Raw genomic sequence first — 18,036 nt, forward strand, 5'->3', positions numbered from 1 at the left:
AGAGGGCAGTCGGACCCCATGGCATCTCTTTAAGCTGCAGCTGGCCGGGAGCCTCAGGCAGGTGGTGGTGGTCATCTCTGAGCTCTTGAAGCCTCCCCTTGGCATCTGGCTCAAGGGCTCTGATGTTCCAGAGTCCCGTCCTGAAGGCGGTCAGCTGACAGAAGATAGCAGGATGCCCTGGGGATAAGGCTCTGGACACAGAGCTCAAAGGCCTTGGTGCAGACGGGCTGGGCCCTCCATCCTCCACATGGAGGCACAGGCCCTGGGACAGCTCAAGCAGGTTTCTTCCAGACTGCACCCTCCCCACCCACCAACACCAGCCCTGGCATGGGTGTCGGGCCGTCTCGCAGCCTCCTGGCCCACCATTCACCAAAGGTCGCTGGGCTAGGGCTCTGGGGGTCAAGCTGCACACGTGTGTCAGGAAGCAGCCCTCTCCAGGGACGGCCTGGGGGCCGGGGTGGCCCCGAGGTGCTGCAGTGGCCGCCCTCCCCAACAGCCGAAGCTGGGTCACCTCCGTCCTGCCAGCGCTCAAGGTGTCCCCCCACTTCAAGGGCAGCCACGGACCGACGCCTTCTCTCTGGGTCCCTCGCGGCGGCCACCACCCACTCACGTGCGCCCCTGCTCCTGGGACAGCCAGTCCCCGCCAACTGGCCGCGTAGGCACTGCTACCACAGACGCGTTGGCTGAGGCGGCCCCACAGCACCGGGTAAGACCCAGGCGGGCGAGCGGGCCGATCAGGCGTCCAGGCCTTCCTCCGCGATGGCGGAGTCCATCCTCCGGCCGCCCCGGGCTCGCCCCGGGCTCGCCGCAGCCGCTGCAGGTCGGAGCGCGGCGGGGCGCAGGAGGCCGGGCCCGGGGCCCGGGGCCCGGGGCGGGCGGCGGCGGCGGGGCGAGGACTGCGCTCCCCGGACCTGCTGGCAGAGCCGAGAGGCGGCGCGTCAGGCCCGGTGTCCCCCGAGCCCCCGGCTTCCGGGCCGGCGGTCGGGCGCCCGGCTCCGCACACTCGGGGCGGCCGCCGCGCCGCGATGCCGCGCCGGACTTGCGGCCCGCCCGCCGCCGCTCGCCGCCCGCCGCCGCTCGCCGCCCTCCAGCCACGCCGAGCACGGCCTCGCCTCCGCGCTCCGCCGCCCGCACTGCATTGCAGTTAATATAATTTTATCTGGAGACCAATATTCATTGTTTGTGTGATCAATGAAAATCCATCAATGTATGATAGAATGAATGCAAATAAAAATGAGACTATTTTTCACCTCATCTTCTCTTCTTAATATATCAAAGTCTGATAATATGTACTGTTGGTAAGGCTGTGGGGAAAATTACCCTTCAGTATACTATTTATGGGAACAAAAGATGCTTCAGTATTTTGAGAGCAGTGTTACAGAATCTATTTAAACATATGCATAGTTTTTGACTTGGTGTTGACATAGATTTCTCCAAGTGTTCAACCCAGCTGGTAGTGATTTCTGTAAGTGATGCTCATTATAGCCCTGTGTATAAGGCAAAACATTAGAAATAAAATAAATTTTAAGCAAAAATGGACTTGTTAAAGGAATTATGTTATAACTATAATGTGGAATAAGATGTAGCAATTAAAATAAAGGAAAATAATAAACATTGACATATGGTGCCCATAAAAAATGTAGTTAGAATTTCAAATGTATTATTATATTTTAAGAACTTTTACATAGAGTAAAGCACGTACATGACTACATGTATACCGCCATACAAATACACCTCTAAGGAGCATTTACTAAGTTGTCAATAAGGCGTCGGAGGAGAATGAGCGCTTATGGTTGGGAGAGGTTTTTTGACTTTAAATTTTTGTCACTCTATTTACCTATATAAACTACTTTTCTTAGGCCATGTTTTACTTTCATAAATTATTTTTATTTGAACTCTTCTACTTTTGGTTACAACTGTGTTTTAGAAAACAATTTTGGAAGGTTTTTCTTTGAGAGGCAGTTCAAAAACCTACATGCTACCAAGTGTTTTGGAGTCATTAGGCTGATATCCTGCTGGCAAATGGAGCATTTAATAGATACAGATGTAAACACACGGTCCAAAGTCAGGTGATCTGTTTTAAAATAATTTGTGGTCAGTAGCATTCTCCTCATGCTGGGAAAAGAAGTAAGGAAGCTGATCTAAGCCCTTTGCATTTATAAAATCATTTAGTCTTTACAACAACCCTGTGGGGTACGTGATGTTAGTTTCCCATTTTACAGAGGATGAAACTGATGCCAAGAGAGTTTGTCTGACATATTATAGACACTTAGAACAAAAGAACTAACTCTAGTGTGAAAAATCAAGAATTTACATAGGTCTCTTTAAGATTATAGCTCTTACTAATTTCCAACTGATCTCCAGTCTGGCCAGTGCATCTACTCAAGACACCTGGGATTAATAGGAGTGAAAGTGACTAAGTTTTATGAGACACACAAAATATGCCAGGATATTATACTACTTAATAAATATGTAAACTAATATAAGTTCACATTTCCATTACATTTTGATGTTTGAAAGTTGAATATTAAAATTTAAACTATAATGCTAGGAACTTAAAATGTTTAATGCAACAACTCTGAAAAGAGCAGTTGAGGTTTAGAGAAAATATACAACTTCTAGTTAATAACATCTCTGGAAGGGCCATATGGAAACCCAGGTTTTCTGATGTCAAAAGTCCTTAAATTTTGACTATGTACACCATGTTTTCCGCTTTTATCTTCCTGCCTTGCTCATACTGTCACCCTTCTTGTTCAGTTTCTAAATTTATAATTGTCTAAATGCTCATGTCAAGGACTAGCTCATTTTTCTTTTTTCAAATCCGTAGATCGCACTGGTATTTCCCCTCTGGAACTTATTCTGTGCGGGCCTTGTTTCAGGAGTGCTAGTCTGTCTCCCTCTTTAGGGAGAGAGCACTGCCTTGAATCTTTTGCATTAATAGACATGCTATTAAAGGAGAAATATGTACAGTCTAGGTGACAATTAGACAATTTAAAAAGTGTTAATTCCCCCCTTCATTATATGAGCAGTCTTTTGAGCAATGATATTTCACAGGAACAGTGGAAAGAAATAGACAACATCACAAAGAGGATCTGAAGGCAGCGATTCAACACTGAAGTGGGAGTCGAGGGATGGTCCAGCTCTTGGTTTTGGCTAAACCATGTCTAGGAATGAAAATGGTGAAGATGGAAGATGGGAAATTGGATATGTGAGCCTGACTGTCAGAGGATTGGTGCCCAGGTCTGACAATGTCACTCACTCGATTCTGGAGACAGAGGCTGGCACTGGTTTGCCTGGGCCACATGGTTCTATGCAGGTTTCTTTAGATGAATTCAATTTCAAGAATTTACCTAAATTTAATTAAATGACTGCTATGTACACAGCACAGCATTCCAAATTTTTGGAAAGAGAATAAATTAGTTATTCATAAGCATCCATATGAGGAATTAAAACTAACATAAAATTTATATTTTAAAATATCCCAGTTTCCAAGAATGTGTCCCTTCTACTTCATTAGGGTATTCACATTTTTTTTAAATTTCTTTGGCTGAATATGGGAGAGGTTAAAGTTAATCCACATTGTAAATTTTCAAAGAGTGCCTGGAAAATGTATGCTTTGTTTAGTAACAGGGATGAATCTAAGATTGGGTCTTTGGGTGTTTAGAAGGGTCTTAGAGATCATGTAGTTTACATCTTTATTTAAAGCAATGGTTTCTACTATATTCCCACCAAGTGACAGACAGCTCCTGCTTAAGTACCCCAATAAAGAGAAGTCGGCTTATAAAGTAGTTCCTTTACCACATCATTCAACTCTACTAACAATTGTATTTAGCCAATTGAAGCTGCTGTTCTCTTCTTCAGTGATACAGTGTAACAGTGAAGGACTTTTATTTCAAAATGAAATTACTTGGATATGTAATTCCCACCCTTTTTAGATGAAATGCTTAATGTCTCCAAGTCTCAGTTTCCTCATCCCCAAGATGAGGTCTGAGATAGTACTCATCTTATGTGATATGAAAATAAATGTAATCATGCAAATAGCAGACCAAGTACCTTGTTGATATATAGTGAGTGCAAAGTAAGAGAATCCTTTGTATTGATATTTTTATTATTATTTAGAATCCTTTGCCCCTTCACAAGAAAAAGGTGAAAGGAATGATTTATACTGCAGGCTCATCTGCAGGGATAGTGTTGACCAAGTTGGTTCTGGGTCTTCTTGGAGCAGAGAAAGAGATTTAAGATGTTTTTCTTCCATCAGCCTATCCGGAAAACAGTTAGAAACTTGAAAGCTTAGTTAAAATGTATAACTTGTAGCTTCAAGATTGGATTATGTTTTTATATAAAACAGGTTCTTTAATGTAGAATTATCATTGGATTAGACACTGAATTTCATTGTATAATTGTTTAATGAAATAAGCACAGGAAGCATGCGTTTATCTCATTGGATTGTTATGATATTGAAATTATTGAATGATCAGTATCTCTTCCATACTGAACACTCAACATCATCATAAGAGGAGCAGTATCGCTTGTCATTGGTATTGATTTTGATTCTGAAAAAGCTGGCCTTGAATTTGGCTTCAGTATTTACTAGCTATGGGAACTTTGTGTCATTTTTCTCTCTCCTTTTTGAATCAGTATCATCTCTAAAATGAAGAAAAGCTCTCATAGGATAATCTAGTGCCTGAACAGAGTAAGGATTGATTGAATATTAACAGTTGGTAATAATATTCCAAATTGAGAAGAAGAAAAGTAGATGGAATGAATATAGTTCTTCATAGGGGACGAGTCCTTCGAATATGACCTATTTGTCTTGCAAGCTCTTCAACTAGCACATTCTAGGTGTTCAAACAGTAAATGGAATAATTGAAATAGATGAGATGAAATCGTCCATGTTCTTGGTTATTAGGTGTGTTTAGTGATAAACTAAGGTCAGCTTCCTAGCTTAGGGGTTCCTAAAACGCAGTGGCTGGGAGAAGGGCTTGCGTGTAGGTGATTCATTCTGGAAAACTGAATGGAAGCAGTGAAGGGGGAACAGTGAAGCCAGGAAGGAAGGAGAGTGAATCTAAGATTGTGTTAAGTTGGTTACCATTTATCCACTGGCTTCTGTCTACTAATGATCTAGGGTTTCCTTAAGGTATATTAATTCTCCATATTGCCAGGTGTGTGTGTGCACAAGAATGATGAAGCAAAGTCTTCTGTCTCAAGCAGCAAGTGTCATGAAGGAAAGCAAGAGAGACACTTCAAAAGAATGTGCAGGGTTGGGGGGGACTGGTAGGATCAAGCTGTTGTCAGGATATAATTGTTAACAGCTGGTTGCTGTATTGATGTCCAGATAAAAAGAGAGGACAAAAAGATATGGGACAGCATGCAGAAATTGTTCAACACACTCAATATTTGCTAATTAAAAATAAAATTCTTTGTAGATTTTCCAGCTCAAACAGATAAGCTTACATCAGCCCACTATAAATGGAGAATCCCAGCAATGTTTTCTGACTGAAGTGACTGAGTCCATTCCTTTGGGCATTACAAAGAATCTAGAGCTAAGAAAATACTCTCTGCTGAGTTTCTAATCATGTACGCTTCCACCATTTTGGGAAACCCCTCATTGTGGTAACCATCCTCGCAAGTCAGAGTCTGAGATCACCTGCGTATTTTTACCTTATCTCCTTGTCCCTCATGGATGCCACCTACCCTCCTCTCAGTGCCCCCAGGATGATTGTGGACTCCCTCTCTGAGAGCACGACCACCTTTCTGGAAGGCTGTGTGGTCCAGCTCTTTGTTGACCACTTCTTTGGTGGAGTGGGGATTATTCTTTGCACTGTGGTGGCCTGTAACCCCTACGTGGCCATCTCTTAAGTCCCTGCACTACGTGACCATCGTAAGGCCTCGGGTGTGCTTCCTTTTGCTGGCAGGGGCCATGAGAGGGATTTACCCACACAGTTATGCAGCTTCTCTTCCTGTATCAAACACCCTTCTCTGGTCCCCGTATCATAGACCGCTTTATGTGTGATTTGTTCCCATTGTTGAAACTGGCCTGAATGGACACCGACATCCTGGGCCTCTTGGTCAGCCTCAACAGGGGGATGATGCGTGTGGCCATTCTTCTTATCTTCATCATGTTCTGTGTGGCCATCCTCTGCTCCCTGAAGTCCTGCAGGTTCTCAGGGGCAGCATAGAGATTTCTCCACCTGTGGCTCCCACCTCATGGTGGTCATCTTGTTCTCTGTGCTGTGCGTTTTCTTGTACGTGAGACCTGTCGTCACTTCCTCCGTAGACAAGGCAATGGCTGTGACCTTTACCATTGTTGCACCCATGTTAAATCCCTTGGTCTACACCTTAAGGAACACGGAGATGAAAAACTCCATTAGAAAACTGGATGAAGCAAGGGACCTTGTGCAGTTACTAACTTATAAGAATTCTTTTCTATAAAAACAATGCATTCTTACCATCCCCATTCATTCCAATCCTTTGCGGACTCAGCAGCCAATGGCATTTTTTAATCATGCGAGTCAGGTTAAGATCATGTTACTGCCTACATCTCCAGGACATCTTGTGACCCATTCCTTTTCTTACAAGGTTCTGGCCGCTCTCTCGGTCATTCTCCCTCTCCTTTTTTTCTTGTCTTTTAAATAATTCAAGCATTTCTTAACTCAGCTTGTTTTTCTTACTCAGCTTGCTGCTGGAATGCTCATTTCTAGGGTTTTCACTTGCCTGTGTAAATCTCATTTTTTCCACTTTCAGTTGAACTCCCACCTTTTTAGACAAGTCTTTCCTTATGACTTTCTCTAGTCTTTCCCCTCAGTTATTCTCTTAACTCTTCATCTGGTTATATCTTGAATATCAACAAACTAGAATTAAAAGTTATTTATTGACTTTTATTTTCTCTGTTTTCCCCACAAGGTTGTAATTCCTGTAAGGTCAGGAATTACGTTTATTTGTTCATGCTTGGGTAGAATATTGCCAGTCACCTAGTAGGTGCTTAATAAATATTATTGAATAAATATAAATTTAAAAGTAGCTTAGCTTTTTTTTTGATATTTGCAAATTCAAAATTTTGGGGGGTAAAAAGTAGGACAGAACAAATAATACAAACAATATAGGAGCTAGAGTTATCTAGTTTGCATGCTTCTGAATGTCCTTTTTGGAAACTTTTGAAAGCAAGTACAATCTCAGATTAGTAATTTACTATTTAATATGGAAGACAATTCTACCAAATATCTCCTCTACCATTTTTCTTCCTTTAGAGAAGCAGAATAAGAATGACTCATGCTGGAGTCAATATATTTCAAAATATCTGTCTATATGTATATTCTTTATGAGAAAAAAGTTAATCCTATCGCCTTGATTTTTTTAAACTATGATAAGTAAATGTAAGCAGAGAAACAGGGGCAAGGGCCAAATGGCAGGAAATTATACATCTTGTAAATAATGGGAGGCTTCACCAGACAAAGAAAAGCGGGAGCCAATGCTCTAATAAGAAATCAAACATTTTGGGGTGGTAAGTGTCTTGGAGGTAGAAAAAGAAAGGTGTGAAAATGTGAGAGTCTCTGGCATCTGAATGGCATTTTGCACATTAAGTCCTCATTACAATAAAATGAGCCTTGCAGATAAGAAGTACCCATCAGGTGCCGATGCCATGACACTTCCAACTAAGACTAAAAAACAAGGACAAAACCCCCTTCTCTCCTCAGGAAGGTGGACCTGGGAAGAAAACTAGGGAATAACACCCCAAATTCCTCTCTCCCCAGTGACTATTCCACCCATTTATTTTACACCCTGTATAACCAGCTTGCCAAAGAGACTCAGCCCAGCTACTTACTTGTCTGCCCACTGTCGCCTTGAGAGCTTACTACTGCTTAATAAATCTTCACTTTTCTTTCTTGACCTTTGCATCTTGTCTGAATTCTTTCTGCTATGAGACAAGAACCTACTCTCTGGTAGCACTTGCTGTTACCACTTAGAGTTGGGTCTCTAAATACAAAGGATGTTTATTTTCTCTCAGATCTTGCTTTGCCTGTCACTGAAAGACACTGATGCTTTTTTAAACTGCGTCCCTTAACTAGGCAGATGGGAAGTCTAATGTCTTAGCATAAATTAGCATTCTGTTGTAGTTTTCTTATTTTAAACCATCTATGACATATGATGACAATAATGGCAACATCAGTTACAGTATTTCATACAAGCACAACATTTAAACCAGTATTTTTAGTTTAAAACACTAAATATGTATTACAATAGGGATTTCATGTTAATTATCACCAGCTATTTTTGAGAACTATGAGGTTCATTTACTTACTGAAGAGTATTCGTGGAGTTTGTGTGAGGTGTCAGATACTCTTCTAGGGTCGGGATACACAGGGATGAATAAGACAGTGTTTCCCTTTTAACTTGGGGCTTACATTCTAGACCAGGAGACCACATACAGAAATGAAAATAAAGTCAGAGAGAGACAAATGGTTTCCAGATAGCTGTAACGGAGTGGTGCAGGGTGACTGGATAGCTCTAGTTGGGTGGACAGGAGGCTTCTCTGAGAGGTTATTCCTAAACTAGGTCCTGAAAGATGAGATAGAACCATCCTTAAGCAGTTGTGGGAAGAGCGCTCCAGGCAGTAGAGAAAAGCTTGTGCAGAGACCGCAAGGTAGGAACCAACCGGAAGTGAAGAAGGTGAAGGAGATCAGTGCACAGTGGACAAGACGGAATGTGGCACATGTGAGATGTGAAAGGTGCACAAGGAATCAATTGTTTTTTAACCCTCAGGTTCAGAAAGTATCTGAGCATGAGAGCACCTCTGATAGAGTAATAATTAAACATCAAATCCTTTATGAGCTCAAAGATGACTCAGCAGTTTGGCATCAAGCATCTTCGCAGAGCTTCCATCTAACTCTCGGCATGTCAATGACAGAACATAATGTTTACTGCCTGCTTACAGCATCTTAAAATTAAATTCCCCCATTCACTTTGTAATTCTTCACCCTGCTTCATGTCAGAGAAGAAGTTGAAGCCCCTGACAGTGTGAAAACTTTGATCTCTGTAAGAACCTTATGATGATCATTTTTCCTATTTTAATTAAAGAATTAAAGAACTGGAAGGGTCATAATGAGATCCCTAACATTAAATAATTGTAACCTTTTTGGTAATTCTCCAGCATCACAAGTATGTGCAGAATTTACATTTTCCATTACATAGTTGAGCCATTCTGACTGTTCGTGCTGAAATTATTATCTGTCAATTAGAGTTCACAAATTTCTCCTCTTATCTGTTTTAAAGGTCTGCCTAATTTCTTCACATGAAGTAGCTTTACTCAATAAACATATTAGCAGCCAATGACTGTATTTTGTTTGTTTCTTTAACACTTTGGTTTTGAAATAAATACTGGTCTTACTGCTTTTTTAGGGGAACTTGCTGTGGCTAATATTAGACTGTAAATCATATAATCTCTGTATCAGAACTGAACAATTCAATACTATTTGTAATAAAAAGACATTGCAAATAGGAATAATGTTTGCACTTTAATTTGAAGGAGAGTATTGGCCTAAAAAACAACCACCAACATCCAACTTATTAGGTGATATTAAATAAACTGACTTACTATTTCACTCATAAAATTTTAAGCCATCAAAGAGAACTTCCTCAGACTCTTCCAGTTATATCTTCCAGTCTTCCAGCACCCATTCAGTTATATGCTACCTTCCTACCTACTCTTAAAAATGCGTTCATTGTATGTGCTCCTATCCAAAGGCAACCAACATCTTTATTATACACCGGACCTCATTTCCTTCTTGTTTACATGAAGACATTAGTCTAAAAATAGCTTCTATATCCCTTGTTTTATCTACATTTCTCTTTTTACTGTGTCATTTTACATCATCAAGGAAGCAATCTGTGATTCTGTTCATCTTTAACATTAAATCTTCCATTGACTCCTTTTCATTTATCAGCTACTACTTCATGTCATTCTCTCCTCTTTGTAGCAAGAGATTCTATAACACCTGTCTCCAATTTCTGTCCTTCCACTCTCTTTAAACACATTCAGTCACACTTCAATTATCAACACTTACAAAAAAAGCTCTTCTCAATGTCAGCAAGGCCCTCTGTGTCATGAAATGTAATTGTCATCGCTCACTTACCTTACAGACTCCATCAGCATCACTTCCCCCAGCCTTCCTTGGCACGTTGTCTTTACATGACCACGATTCCCAGATTGTTACCTCCAGCTGAGACTTCCTTCCTGAGGCTGAGGAAGTCCATGCTGTTTCTTCCTCCATGGTATTTCCTCCTGAATAGTCATAATAGATTTCTTAGCTGAATACACCAAATCTGTGCCCCGAGTCTTCCCCCATCTCCAAACCTACTCCACTCACAGATTCTCTGTCTCAGCTGATGGCACATTCATCTCTTTTTCAAGCCCATATTCAGTCTGTCAGGAAATCCTGTTGGCTTAATCTTCAATATACACTCCAATTTAAATCACTTCTAATCACTTTTAGATCTATTATTTTGTTCCAAGCCACTATTGTATTTCACAATACAATTATTGCAATTCTCTCACATCTATTCTCCCTTTTATTTTGGCATTCTTTCTCTAATACTCTATCCTCAACACAGCCTCAGAATTATCCTTCAGACACATAAGTCAGATCCTATCACACTTCTACACAGTATTCTGAAAACACTCTCCATGTCATTCAGGGTAAAAGCTAAATTCCTTACAATTACTAAAAATCAGACATATCTGGCTGCCCTTTTATCTCTCTACACTCCTCGCTTATGACCAGCCCCTCACTGACTCCTGATTAGCCTGACACCATTCTGTTCTTCTTACTGGCCAGGTATGTTCTTGCTGTAGGTCCTTTACACAGACTATCTACCATCATGGTACACTTTCTCCCAGTCATCCTCATGGCTAACTCTCTTTGTATTTGTAACTGTGAAGAACCAATATTTCAGACAGTACCACCCTTGGACCAGGACAAGCAGGGATACTGTTCTTTACTCCACTTCTGGAAGTGTCTTCTGCAAATTTTTCCAAGTTTTCTTCCAGTGTCTGGGACTCAGAATTGCCTTCTAGTGGGGCAGTCTATCCTAGATTAGACTGGGCAGGCCGCATCTCTGTTTTCCCCTTCTGGATGCTCTCTGATGCTCTATCTTGCCCCTGGGGCCCACCAGACACTCCCCAGTTACTGGATTCTGCACCTAGAAAGTTATCTCTGACCATGTGTCCAGAACCTTGGTTCCAGGAGAGCAGTCTAGCAGTAAATGGTTTCCAAAAACTGGTACATTATTTCTTTGATAATACTGTACTAAGTTAAGTTGATTACTAGACTGGTGCTTACAGGCTGACTTTTGGTGACACAGGACACATTCAAGGATCTGGTCTCGAAGCAGTCCCCTGCTGACCCATGGATTGGGCCAGGTGTCTGGGCCCTTCTCAGCCCTCACCTGTCCATGGTCTGACTGCAGTGCTACTATTTATAGTAGTCCGGGTGAGCATCTTATATCCTGTGCATCTTTCCTGCTGACACCCAGGTCACCCCAGCCCTTCCACAGGCTCTACGTCATGTGCCAGTCAGTTCTGCAGAGGTGGCTGTGCCTTACTCTTGTAGGGGCTTTTACAACTTTTGCTCCATGAGGAGAGCTTGTCCTTCTGATTAATGTCCTCTCTTGCCTCCATGCGGTGGCACGGTGCTCGCCTGCGTGGGGTCTAAACCATGTGTGAGGAGGGGTATAATTAGAGTGAGTGGGACCGCTTTTCTTCGCCTGCAGTCAGGCCTTTCATCTGCCCTGCTTGCTGGCGGTGGTGTGTGCGAGGCAGGGATGTCATCGGTGCTGAAATGTATCACCTTTTAGGGAGGCAGTCATTATGGCTTAAGGCGTTCAAGAGAAGACACGGTTGGAAGATGAGTAACTGTATACTTCTTCTATGAAATTACAGTCAATATAACATGACTGGGAAATGCATTATCATTCATATTGTCTGGTCCTTGATTTGTATTTGTGCCCACTAACAAGGGAATATTGTTGAGAGAGTAATTGGAAGGCAGTATTTATGGGCAAATCGATAAATGATGCAGCATTATTAGTTATGATGTAAAACACCATTAAGTATATGGTATTAAAGAACTTCAGAGGCATTAGTCTAAGTTTCTAAAGAGAACAAGAAGAGATGGAGTCTGGAATTGAACAGGAAGAGAGATGCTTGGGCCCCAGGGAGTATCTTTCTGTGCTCTGACTGGACAATAAACAAATACATAAGTAGCTCCTCTCTACCTGTGATTCTAAATCGCCATCAATAAATCACAATATCTCATACTGATCCATGACTTTTGTAATATGCTTTTTAGTCACATTGCTTATTATTATTAATGTTGACCCCAAACTGCTATCTATGCCTCTTAAGTAGCTTTTAGTTCTTTCTTCTCCTCTCCATTTCTATTGTCCTCAGTTTCAATTTTTTAACTGTTTATCTTAACTACTTCAGCAATTGTTTTTTCTCTTCCTTATCCCACATCTAGATTTTGAAGTAGCAAATGGGAGTGGACATTTCCAAAATATGCTTGTGATGATGATGGGAACCAGTTTGGATCCCACTGTCTACCTGTCCTGAAGGTGGTGATCAATTTTTGCTGATTTCTTTGGCCTATTTAGTGTTCATTATGTCTCTTTTCTATCCTCTATTTTATATCTCAATTGCTTTTATTTTTTATGTGCAAAATGTATTTAGCTGTTATTCTTTAATAAGCATGGACTGCTGCTCTCATCCTCAAACAGAACATGTCTTTGTGGACTGATGCTGTGCCTCATCCCAGAATTCATCTTTTTCACTTAATAAGTACACAGGAATTTCACCCCAGTTCTGCTAAGGCACTATATTCAGTCCCAGTTTACACAGTTTTCTGTTTCTGAATATGAAGGTAAGTGAAGGCATCTTCAAATAGAAGACCAGGAGAAGTGAAAAAAGAAAAAAGAAAAAAATCTCTGATTGATTGGGAGCATAAAAAGTTTACAAACACTTGAACAAGTCAAACCACAGACTGCATCTTGGAAAAATGTAATGATGGGAAATTTCCAAGCCCTGAGGGGAACTGAGAGGCAATTCTGCAGGCTTATGACCTCTTGGGGAATTTCTTTAAATTCCAATTAGAAGTCAAGGAGGAAACTTTTGCTTCTTTATTCATTTTTTCCTGGAGACCATGTTGAAGACAGTGCTGAGAAGCAGCAGGGAAAATTCTCCACCTCATCTGCCAGCGTTGCCCTTCCTCCCGCTCTTAGTCGCAGAAGTAAAACCTGGACCTCTACTGCATGGTTTGGCCAGCTAGCGGTTGGGCTTTCCTGTAGAGAGTAAGAGACTGTCATTACCAGAATTCTCAAGGAGCAGGGACATGGTGAGATTTATAATTCACATTTTTGCATATTCAGAAAGGATTTTAAATTGGGACGTAGTACTTGACAGTACGGGTATCGTGATGCAGGCTTCCAGGTTTAAGGCAAGCTAGGGTCTGTCATGTAACTGTGCGCATGTGGGCCAGCTATACAGATTTGTTTGCGCTCAGAAGGGTCATTTTTTAATGGAGATTATATGTTAACAAGGCCAAAGGATTTGGAAACAATACATATGGAGTTAATTGGACAACACTTGATGCAATTTAAGTGCTCAATAATTAGCAGCTATTTGAATGCAAACATTTTTTGGAGGGCTAGGAGTACCTTTTCAAGTCTAAAAATTAGACCTATCTTCAGTTTTTCATCTTCAAATTAAACCCAGATAACTATGAAATGCAGCAAATGAACCGTTGTGTCATAGGTAGTCAACAGCGCATTTTTGTTACTTTATATATTCTCATTTATCCTTCATCCTCTAACACGGTCCTTTGTCTTGGTGTTTTAGATTAAAAAGTGGAATTTTTGAGGCTATATAAATAATATCATCGTAGAAGCAATGTAACTCAAGTGCTGTTTACCATTTAGACTTATTGATGTGCAATATAGCACTTAATATTCCCACAAAAAACTGCTAAAAGTGGCCCAGGGAAGGACATGAAAGGTAAGAGAGAGTGTCTTACTCAAGTCCCAGAGTGTAGTCTTCTGATTTTAAATTTGCCCGTTTAATTTTCCCTACGTGCACTTGATGTCACAAATAGCGTTTGACTTCTGCTTCAGAACCGTTCAGGCTATTTAAACGGGTGAAGTTTTGAACTGCTTTAGTGCTAGTTGTCATGGTTTTGTCTCTCCTGAAATGAGCTAAGTCACTAAGACAACAGATGGAAAGAAGGCTCAGGCATCCATCAGGAAGGACGCAGGTGGAAATCTAGACAGATAGTTTTTTTCCAAATTCCAGAAATAGTAAGAGTATAAAAGTTGAGACATTTAGATAAATCAGCAGAGCAATACTGAGGGGAGAGAAAGGGTCTGAAATCTAAAGAGAACATATTTCTCAGACTCTGAAGGAAAGGAATATGCTTAGCTAGACAGAATAAGAATAAATCTTTTATGAAGTAAATAATAATCCTGGATCAGAAATACAGAGGCTTTAAGGAATTTATCAGGGAGAGTAATCAGAATGGAGTTTTAAATCTATTCATTTAAAGTTAAAATATAATGAAAAAACACTGCTTATGATGACAACTGTACTACTAATTTCTCATACAATTTTGAATATTATACTTACCATGTAATACTGTACAATTACTATGTAACATACAACATAGTACTATGTAATAGTACAATTACTATGTATATCACATAATATATCAACTTCAAAGTTGAAAGAGGAATTTCTCTATCATTTTCAGAATGATCGATGCTGCAATAGGGTTGTTGCTGAAACAAATGGGAAGGAAACAGTGAGCAGTGGTAAGAGTCAGGAGGCAAAATTTCCAGGGTCACAGATCCAAGACATGGCCCAGAGCCCACAGTTTCTGGTTTGAGGGGACCTGAGGGATCTCCTGTGCAGCTCCAGCATTTAAAGAATATCACTATCAAGAAAGGAAAGACCATGGGGTCTTCAATGAGAGGTATAAACAGAACAAGCTGTTCCACGTAGGAGTATATGAAGTGAAAACTGGTATCAGAGTGAGTACAGAGGATGGGAGGGCTGGGCCCACGGCACGGCTAACTGTGGATGGTTTACAGAAGGTAAGCCCTTTTAGTATTAGACTCCGTGTTACGTTAGCATGTTGGTTCCACCTATGCAAATTAATTGCCCTGGGTGGATAATAAAATTACCCTCAAACCTCACCTTTTTCTGAACAAATATTTAGATCATGAAAATTACGGTGCTGTGGGTTTTAAACTTGATTTTTCATGTTAAATTTTTTATAATTATACCAAAATATCTTTTGAAAATTTAAAAATCCCTACCATTTTTACATGTTTCCTTCTTGATTTTAAAATTATATTAAAATGTCTGAGCAGGGTTATCACAATGTTTTTGTTGTTTTTCTCATTTAGCACATAAAAATGTCTCACCATCTTTGTCCTTTTATTACTAGTGTCTTACTCATAGCATATTTTGCTACTAGTTTGTAGTAGACTGATTTACATAAACATTTTATCATTCAACATTTTAGATATTTCTGAATTTTTACTATTATAAATGACATCATCCTTCACTAAAAAACTTACACCACCTCATTTCACTTTTAGAACAATTTTTAGGGTTAAGGCTACTAGTATAAGGAATATAAACATGTTTATGATTCTGAAAATAACTGCTAAAACATTTCCTAATAAGATTAAATAAATGAAGCAGTTTCATTACAATTTAGGTTTGATATAATTAAAAATATGATTTAGAAACATACTTTTTTCGTATGACAGATTCAATTCTCCAGCTCACTTTGTGTGTATAAACATCACTGTAAAATCATGCCTATATCAACATTTCACATCTTCCACTCAAATTGTACATTGCAAAGCACGTTCGTAAGAAGCGTCTTGTTTGACTCTCAGGGGCCAGCAGCCTGAACGAGCGTTACTTGCCTATTCTTATTTTATGAGCGAGGACTCAGAGGCTTTGTGGCTTCTTCAGTGACACATAATCACTACATTTTTGGTATCAGGAACTGAACAATTATGATATTATTTTAAATTAGCTTTTTATTTGGGAGTAATTTTAGATTAATAGAAAAGTTGTAAGATATTATAGAGGGTTCTGGTTTCGCCTCCTCAGTTATTTTCCCCTCATAATCATCACCCAGCATTACCAGGAGTATATTTATGAAAACTAAGACATGAACATTGATATATTACTCTTAATGAAACACCAGATTTTATTCATATTTTAATAATCTTTCCACTACTGTCCCTTTTCTGTTCTGGGATTCAATCCAGGACAACAAAATGCTTTTAGGATAATTACCTTTTAAATTATTCCAAATCAAAACCCTTGTGATCATAAACTCTGAGGACACCATACTCTCCATTGTCAAAGCTTTAACAATAATGTTAGAAATTTCTCTTATCTGAAAAAAAAGAGAGGCTTGATTTGTTTATATTTAATGAGCATTTTGATTCTAAAATAGTGTTTCTCTGAGAAACTCCCCAAGTAAGGAAGTAGAGAGCCTAAGAATCGTTTAACTGTTAGACTAATAGAATCTTGGTTTTCATTTCCACCCTTCATTCTATTTGATTTTATTTGTAAAGTGAAGCTGCCTGAAAAAGAGGTGGACACATGAGGGTCTGAAGGCCACAATCATTTATTTCAGAGATTATTAAAGATATTCAAAAATGTTGCCGATTTAAACAATACCATTTATGCATTCTGACCAATAAAATATTTTATATTTGTGAATAAGTCAAAAATGAGTAAAGATATTTTTCAGCCCTGGCATGGTAAAGCAGAAATTAGGAATAAAAGCATTCTCATTTCCGCTCAGTGTCAATTGCTTTGGGGGCTTGTTCTTACTGTTTATAATTTTCTCCAGTGCATCTAAATGCATAAATGGTTTTATGAGCACAGCCTTATCTGATTTTTGCAAGGACCCTCTCAGGAGGCACTATTATTATACCCAGTTCCAGAATAGAATCTGAGTCCTTGAGAATTTTAAGTAACTTTTCTCATCACATAATATACCTTAGTAGAAGAGCCTGGATTTGTACCGAGGTCTCTGTGCACCTGGAGCTGGTGCTCTTCATCATTTCATTCCATCGTCTCTCTTGTTTTGATCTGAGGATAAGCTGGTAACTATTGTAACATAGGGTTTGTTTTATAATATCATTTTCTTGATGGCAGTCTGTAGCTGGATATGGAGTTTGAATGCAAGCACTGTTTAGGAATGTCTGGTGCCCTGGAAACACAATGAAGATGGTTATTTCAAAGTAAACAAATGAACAGATATTGCTATACACACTTCTATATTTGTTAGTTTTATTAAAATTTTCAATTTTTTTAGCTGTCATTCATAAAAAACAACTTATTTTTTAATTTTTACAGAAAGCCTAATTATTCTTTTACTAGCCTATTTGTACACACACACATGTCGTTTGGTGAATGTCTCTTATGTGTACAAGTAAGGACACAATCATTCTTCAAAGATGTGTCTTGCTATGAAAAATGAAGTCAAAATTTGGAGTAATAACCTGGATAACTCATGGGAAAAGTCTCTGTAGGTAAGGTGTCAGGATTTTTAAGTGAGAGAAAAGTAACTTAAACTGATATGGACATTTTATCAAAAGCAACAGTTTCACATTTTTCAATTTGACCCTCATTATAATCCTGTGAGATGAACAGAAAGGTTATATACGAACCTCCCTACAATAGTCATAGAAATTTGAGAAACACATTTATCTTGACAAGCTTTACTTGATCAGACTGGGACATATAGTATAAATAATTAGCAAATAATTGAAGCCTCAAGGCTCCGACTATATTTACCATATAATTTATATTCCTTACCTATGTGGTTGTTGCCAGTTTGTGTCTGTAAGTAATTGGACCATTACCTTCTGATTCTACATCATTTACTCAGTGTCCTTCATCAAGAGGCATCATTCAAACGTGAACAAAGGAATCAGAAGGTTTTCACCTCTAAAGTG

The 18,036-nt window shown here is 39.7% G+C and overlaps 1 pseudogene; it reads right to left on the minus strand.

Annotated features, from left to right (window-relative positions):
• Positions 1-1,865: 1,865 nt before the first annotated feature.
• Positions 1,866-18,036, minus strand: part of LOC102524577 — a 138,182-nt pseudogene continuing 122,011 nt past the window's right edge.

This window comes from Camelus ferus, chromosome 30 (genome assembly GCF_009834535.1).
Source record: "Camelus ferus isolate YT-003-E chromosome 30, BCGSAC_Cfer_1.0, whole genome shotgun sequence".
Taxonomy (NCBI): Eukaryota; Metazoa; Chordata; class Mammalia; order Artiodactyla; family Camelidae; genus Camelus; species Camelus ferus.